Source organism: Pseudochaenichthys georgianus, chromosome 20 (genome assembly GCF_902827115.2).
Source record: "Pseudochaenichthys georgianus chromosome 20, fPseGeo1.2, whole genome shotgun sequence".
Classification (NCBI taxonomy): Eukaryota; Metazoa; Chordata; class Actinopteri; order Perciformes; family Channichthyidae; genus Pseudochaenichthys; species Pseudochaenichthys georgianus.
In genome coordinates this window covers 2,767,107-2,774,794 of record NC_047522.1, presented here as the reverse complement: position 1 = coordinate 2,774,794, position 7,688 = coordinate 2,767,107, and the positions used below count along the sequence as shown (strand labels likewise).

At 39.8% G+C, this 7,688-nt stretch overlaps 3 long non-coding RNA genes across 3 annotated transcripts; all 3 read left to right on the top strand.

The window, feature by feature from the left end:
- The first annotated feature begins 324 nt into the window (after nt 1-324).
- On the top strand, nt 325-957 carry LOC139435869 (uncharacterized). Its single transcript, XR_011645075.1, has 3 exons — nt 325-546; nt 640-719; nt 922-957. It is a non-coding gene; the product is annotated as an uncharacterized lncRNA (long non-coding RNA).
- Nucleotides 958-1,323: 366 nt separating this feature from the next.
- On the top strand, nt 1,324-1,818 carry LOC139435885 (uncharacterized). The gene is made up of 3 exons (XR_011645093.1): nt 1,324-1,398; nt 1,488-1,577; nt 1,712-1,818. It is a non-coding gene; the product is annotated as an uncharacterized lncRNA (long non-coding RNA).
- Nucleotides 1,819-2,844: 1,026 nt separating this feature from the next.
- On the top strand, nt 2,845-3,686 carry LOC117466021 (uncharacterized). The gene is made up of 3 exons (XR_011645127.1): nt 2,845-2,960; nt 3,233-3,447; nt 3,523-3,686. It is a non-coding gene; the product is annotated as an uncharacterized lncRNA (long non-coding RNA).
- The last annotated feature ends 4,002 nt before the right edge of the window (nt 3,687-7,688 follow it).

The window sequence follows — 7,688 nt, the reverse complement described above, 5'->3', positions numbered from 1 at the left end:
AGCTGCTAATTTTTACATTTGTATTGGAACTATTCATAGCAGCAGAACAACCAGGCCCATCCTATACACTTTTCATGGAGTACAGAAACTCAAAGTCAAAAGAGAAACGGTCTTTTAACTGTGGGAAAGGAAGACTTAAACAAGAAAAGAGACGAGTCCAGGTAAGCTGCATTATCCGTTTCATACAAATCTCAGTGTCTCTGTGTGTCATTACTTATATCTCTCTGCTATTTTACTAGATAAACATAGGAATTATGTCGCCACAAGGAGTTAATTTAAAGCCTCGGAGAGGGAAAACACTCCCGTTGTTTATAGACCCGGAGGTAGCAGCACCTGCTATACTGGAACGAGCTGTCCAGAAAATGAAAGCCTTTAACAAGGACATGGATGAAGGACCGTACGTCCTTTTGTATCCAGACTGCTCAGAGGTTGTCAATGTGCCTGGTTCAGAAAAGCCATTCACATTGGCAGAATATAAAAAGGACTTAGGAAAGGCATATGCCAGGATCACCCTTTTCATTTGCCTTGAGAAACATTTTAGAGGAGGTTTGTGGATGTTATTATTCAATATTTGTACATGTTAACATCCTCTACTGCAGCATACATAATAATGTGTTGAACGTTTTGCTTTTACTACAGGGGATGATACCTCAGACTCTGATTCGGATATTGTCATCACATCTAGGAGCACAGCTGAATTCAATCAGGCTGACACTGTGGTGCGTAAATGATTTTTATTTTAATGTTCATTTATTTATTTGATATACATTTGATTTTAAGCAGGAAATCTATATTCTGGTCAATATTTTAGAAGAACCAACTTGGCAGTTACAATTACTAATAACGTTTCACTGTTGATAGACATATGTGGTAAGGGAATAATAATGGAAGCTGTTGATAATTGTACACTTTTACTCTCAGGTATTTGAATTTGAACCACGAAACAAAAGTACTCCAAAGCACAAACCTGAAAATTAAGGGTAAGTTTGTACTTATTTTTACAAAATAAGTAATTTATCTTTAAGTGGATGATAAGAATAGGCCACAGCATTTTCTCTGGTGAACATGGATACAAAAATACTATACATGTCATCTAATTTCATATTTATTTATAAATCTTATGGTTCCCCCTACCTCTAAATGTTACTTAAAACTTAACTATACCCTGTATAATGAAGTTAATAATTTTATCAATTTCATCATGTTTCAGGAAGGCACTTGGACATTCATCCACAACTCAGCCTGGACAGGTATTGAGGCAGATTGTGGAAGCCTGATGTTTCTAACGTTCAATGTTGTTTTGTTACAGACATTTGTATTTGTATTTCAGATAGTAATATCTGATACTGAGGATATGGGTCCACCCAAAACAAATACAGACAAGACTACTTGCTACAGGTAAGTACAAATGTTAGTGACTCACTTACACGAGAAAGACATTTTTGTTTGTAAGATGTTTTAACATGGGAATTATCATTTCCTAACAGTACATACACAGACCTGTATGCACCATGTGTTGAAGAAGAGGACGAGGAGCTGGTTGCAGTCAACATGACGAGTTTATTGGACACTGAAATGTAAACGGACAGCTATTACAGTGGCATTAAAAAAAAATTCTCTGTACAATATTTCTGGTACAAAAATAATTTTTTTAACTGTTTTTGCACCCTCTGGAATATCCACTAATAAGGTCACTTTGTGTCCTTTACAGGGAGGAGATGAACGTTACATTACCTGCCATTATTGCTAACCTGTCACAGCCTATTGATCATGGAAGAGTCAGCCGGTTCAACATTTCAAGGGCTAATGTTTGGGATGGAGCAGTCAGAGGTTTCGTGTACATCGTATTCAGAAAACTGTGACATGCTGGTAAAAGGCACTGATGATGCTGGTGTTTTCGAAGAAGGAAATGACTCAGGTGGTCCCAGGAGAGAGTTGTTATCTCTACTGATGAAGAATCTGAAAGACCGGCCCATTTTTGATGGACCAGACGGACGCCGCTTCTTGGTCTACAATGCAAATGCATACGGTTAGAAGTGTACTAATACAATTGTTAATGATCATTAACCATATATATCACATGACATGATTTGTTGCTTGAACAATTTTCCAAAACTTTGAGTGTCATTACAGTACATTAAAGTATATAATAAATAATGTTTTAATTTTGCAATATGAATACATTTATTCACAGCTGTTAGGGAGGATGAATACTACTTGGCAGGAAAGATGATTGCGGTGTCAGTTGTGCATGGAGGTCCGGGGCTACATTTCCTGTCAGAAGATCTTGTACATTATCTTGCAGGCCAGCCTTCATTCAAAGCAACAGTTGATTTAATAACTGATGAAGAAGTAGGGAAAGCTTTACAAGAGGTGAGAATGGCATACAGCAACAGTGTGGTAGGGTGGATTATTATGTAGTTCCTGCAGTGTTTTGAGACATCTTTACTTTACCTTTATCACATACACCGAATTGGCTTCATTTTTTGTTTTGTGATCAGAATCAGAATACCCTTTTTAGTCCCACAGAGAGAACATTTACATTGCTGGAGCAGAAAAGAGCCAAAGACAGCTTAATGTTACCTAAGAAGAATGATTAAAAACTATTAAAGAAACACAAACACAATTTACAAAAAACACATCCTGTCGTAGAGGATTTAGCAGCCAGGTATATATTGCACACGGATAGTAGTAATGGTAATATATAAAACTTGTAATGGAACAAAAATGGCAAGAATATACAGTACATGCAGTTATTGACTGGATTGTTTGTCCATTTTATAATCTTCAGATTGAGAATGCTGCCTCAGTGCCTTGCGAGAAATGACCATGAGACACAGCACAAAGTTACAGACAGCAGGTTGTCTGAGACATGTGGCTTCTGTTGAAGGAAAGAAAGGAATTGTGTCAGACTACCTCCAGTGGTACATTATTGGCCGAAACTCATCTGTAATTGACAGGTAAGATCATATTTGTATTCATGTGATTTTTTTTAAATGTATGTAAGAATTTTTGTTTAAAATGCCTCATGGTCCCCCTCTTTGGTTTATTCTATGTTTATCTGTTAGAAATTAGTCAGTGTCAAAATGTGTGCCTGTGTAGTATAACTGATATGGGATGTCCGTCTCTCGTTTCCCTGCCTGTCTTGTGCCAATCTTTAAGTGCTCATGCCACCCCCCCCCTTGTTTTAGGAATTTAAATGTGATGAATTATTTTTTTGCTCACTCTTCAGATTCAAGGAGGGTCTTTCAGCCCTTCAGTTTTTAAACGCACTACAGCAACACCCTACTCTGCTGGCCCCGGTCCTGTGCCACTCTGAAAAGCGACTTACTGCTCTGGAACTTGAGCGACTCTTCAAGCCTGACCTCAATCCACCAGGGAGTAACAGGAGGCTTAGGGAAAGCCACACTTTGGGCTACTGGGCAGACTATCTCCTCGATTGTGAAGGTTTGTAAATCGCTGTTTTTATAACTATTTCAGGAAACACATTGCCAAATGTATCTGAACATGTTTTCTTTGCAGAAAGCCAGACTGCTGTGTCTTTGGAGGATGTTTTGATGTTTGCGACTGGGCTGACTTCATTTCCCCCATCTGGATTTGAACCATCGCCAGGAATAGAGTTCCTTGATGACTCTCCATTCCCAATGGCAAACACTTGTTCCAACACATTGAAACTACCACTCCTTGACGCATACAATGTGTTTAAATCCCAAATGGACTTTGGAATGCAAAATTCTCCAGGATTTGGCTGTTTTTAAGTCATGTGACTGGATGACTAGACCCTCCAGAAAAACGCGGGCTAAAATCCTTGATTATGCGATCAAACATGCGTGGTTTTATGTGATTTTATGCGGTGAAATTGCGGGAAGTTGCGAAATATGCGGAAAAAATAAATATTGGGCTGTCTTATTTATTTATTCTCTCACACACAACCTGCCACTAACGTTAAACCCCTTACTTTTCAATTAAACACATTCAATGTTTATTTATTGTAAAAGCAATTGGGCTATTTTAATCACACTCTCTCACACACACACACACACACACACACACACACACAACACACACACACACACACACACACACTTCTCCGCCTCATTCTGTTTCATTTACTCGTTCGTTATCTAAACCAGCTTCAATCTTGTAGGCTACTCACTTCGTTTCTTGTAGCCCTCGAAAGGGTTTTGGAGGTCGATGCCTCGGTGAACGTGAGTTGTTTGGCTTCTTGTCCGCAGCAGCAGAAAGCATGTTCGAATGTTTGAATGAATCAAAGTGGGGTCGTCACCGTCGATGTTCTCTTATGCTCCAACACAGTTGCACGGGGTGCAGAATAGTTTCCCCCCAGACATCGGGGTACTGCTTTGCCCGGTCTTTAGCAGAAATGTTCGTCGGTAAATGAGATGGATTAGATTTGTTCATCTTGGTGAAGAGAAACTCGTGTGAGCTCCACACGTTCACTCTACGGTGTTGTTTACCTTCTGTGATGCGCGAGCTGATGACGTCGCGCATCATCAAGACCGAGTTAACTTTTTTTTTTTTTCAATTTTGTGTGGAAAAATGCGGGGATTATGCGGCCTTTTGATAAATATGCGGCTTTTTAAAAATATGCGCCATTTTGCTGACTATGCGTAATTTCTGCGATCGCAGAATCGCGTTTTTCTCGAGGGTCTAATATAGTCGTTGTTAGCGTGTTTTTTTTCTTTCTCACAGCTCATGTTGTCCATTTAGTTTGGGACAAAATCAAAGTATTGTTCTATACTGTACCTATACAATCTTATAAATACTCTGAACTTGCTCTACTAATTTCACATTGCGACCATAGCTTCTTTGTTGTAAATCCAGTCATTCATTCTCAGGTTTCCAGTGAGTCCACATGGTTGAAATAAGACTTATACAGAAATGTTCTTTCTGCACACAATTACACACACAACATAACATTGTTTGTGCTTGCTAATTGGAGCGTTGTTTGTTGTTATTCCAGTTATATTTTATAATGATTAAGATATTTACTTTAATGACTATGCTGTGATTTGGTGCCGTATAAATAACATTGAAACAAATATTGTGATAATACCATAATCATTTGGATACATCACAGGGAAAAGAGTAAATGCAGTCTGACAAACCATGAAACCAAGCATTGTTGAGCCCTGAAATCTGATTGGAGTGGTGAAACAGTGCTACTGTAGTACATCTGAATACCTTTTCGATTACTTTATAACTGAGCATATTCTTTCAGCTTCATGTACAGTTCTGATGCAGTCTCCAGTTATCTGGCTTCTGCAGGTCATTGCGCTCCATAGCAAAAGTCCAAGTACTCCTGCATGTGTTGGTCCCCACATGGAGCTATAGACAGGCTTGTCTCAGGAACAGCATCCAATTCTGCCTGTTCCAATCTCAATCCACAGTCCCTGGAGCCAAATCTATGTTAAATAGAAGACAATACATTTACATTTAAGATAAAAACAGGACAAAGAAGTATCAATCCATCACCAATGTAATACCTGTGGCAAGTAGTACAGTTCATTGGGCACTCCTCCTGGACATGATGCTGTTCTGGAAGGGCGAATCCTGTGACTGTTCCACAGTCTCACACACTCATCCAAGTCCTTCTGAATACATCAACGAAGGCAGAATCTCAGAAGGCACTGATGCTCGTGACTCCCGTTGAAAGTGTCCAGCATCTCGGAGGTCTGCAATATAGCTCCATCCAGAACTGAGACCTATAGAAATTGATATCTTTTCAAGTGAATTATTAAGCAATAGGCTATACAACAATTCTACAAATGACATTAAAAAGGTTACCAGTAAAATCACAACAATCATTGAGTGTCTATTTAATCATTTATTTGCTTCACAACCTATAGTGCCTAGGTCCCCTCAGGGCCGCTGTTCAATCCAAAACCCACGCTTAGATGTTCACAGTTTCTAACTTTATTTCGGCCAAAAATAAGTTCTAAAGAAAGCCTTGTATAGTCTGGGTCATAGACTACAGGCTATATATTATATCTATTATAATAAAAAACTGATACACTTTAGCACTAAGCAAATGTGTTTGTCTGAACAGTGTTGGCAAGTAATAGATAATCTGATAGACATTACCTTCCCTTTCTTAATATGGACCACCAGGACTCAATACGCTGATTAGTCATGGTTTGCCATACATGTGGCTGGCGCTCCAGAGTAAGTAGTCATGGTGATGGGGACGTAGGGTGCACTGAATTGCAGCCATAATTCCGTTCTCCGTGCCACAATCAGTCCGCAGCCTCATGGGGATGACACCGAGTTTCGCACACATTTGAGGAAATATTGAGCGATAACTCTTGGGTTATAGTTTTTGTTGGACCACATTCAAGCCATACTACTTTACGTGAAAATCCATCTATGCATCCTGAAAGGGCCACACCGAATGCTTAAGTTTGTAACCGTCCAGCATGCCACATATAGTTCGGTCCCATTGAGTGGTAGGTTCTCCTTATAACCTTCTGCGAGATCTCCTCTCGCAGCCTCGAGGGTTAAGCTCCCGGAGCAAATGCATAACATCATCTCTCTTCACTCGAAGACTGTACTTTTGTTTTTAGTACCTGCCACATTGTTCGGTATCCAAACAATTGTCCAGGTCCACGAAGTTCCAACCTGATGGCGTTAATTACAGCGATTTGAGAGGAATAACCCTTTCTAAAGTGTTTCGCATTTTGTTAATTTGTTTTTGTTAATGTTAAATAGTTTTGTCCTTGGTAAAAGTGTTTTATAAAATGTAAATTTGATTTTAGCTTTGTAAAAGTGTTTTGCATCTTGTTAATTTGTTTTCGTTAATGTTAAAATTGTTTTCCTTGTAAAAAGTGTTTTTGCTAATGTTAATTTTGTTTTATAAAATGTAAATTTGTCTCAAGCTTTGTTAAAGTGTTTCACACTTTTGTAATTGTCCATTGCACTTCCCAGCCACCGTAGTTTTATGAGGAATCACAGCCCCCTAGGGGACATGGAGAAGAACAAAAAAATAATTAAAAATATAAAAATGTTTTGCGAGATATCGCAATAATTTTCATTTAGTACTTCCTGGTCAGTTCGGCTGCTACGGCAACACAGAAACCACAACAATGGAGTGGTTCATCGATTTTACTTTGAGCTTGGCCTTAAATATAAAGATATAACATCAGTGCTTGGCAATAGGCACGGGTTTCACACATATACTGTATATATAAAAGGGTTCTATTTCGTCCCTACTGACCGCCAGAGGCGGTGCTTTAGCACTGGATATGTCCATCGCGTGCATGCGCAGCTCGAGTACCAATAAACAAAGTCACCTGTGACCCACGTGACACCGGCTACATCAGCCGGTGTCGACAGAGGATCTGTTCCTTTTCATCTTCTCGCTGCGCGAGAGTACCTTGGCTACATTTTTTAGCCTACAGCGTTCGTTCGTTCGGAACATTTGTTAAGGATTCTCTGCAAACAGCTGGCTGCGTGTAGCTTCGCGACTCATCCAGTCGGGGCCGCGGGATTACCCGTCCTCCAGGAGCTGCGGCTGGCTGCGCAGAGACTTCGTTCGGACAGGTTGTGTCGGCTTGGTTGGCGACGGCAGTGTTTCTACTCCCTCTCCCAGCCTAGTTGTCCTGATTTCTGTCTGTTTGCTGAGTCTTTTGGTGACGGAGGTGTTTTCGCTCCCTCTCCCAGGAGTATTGCTG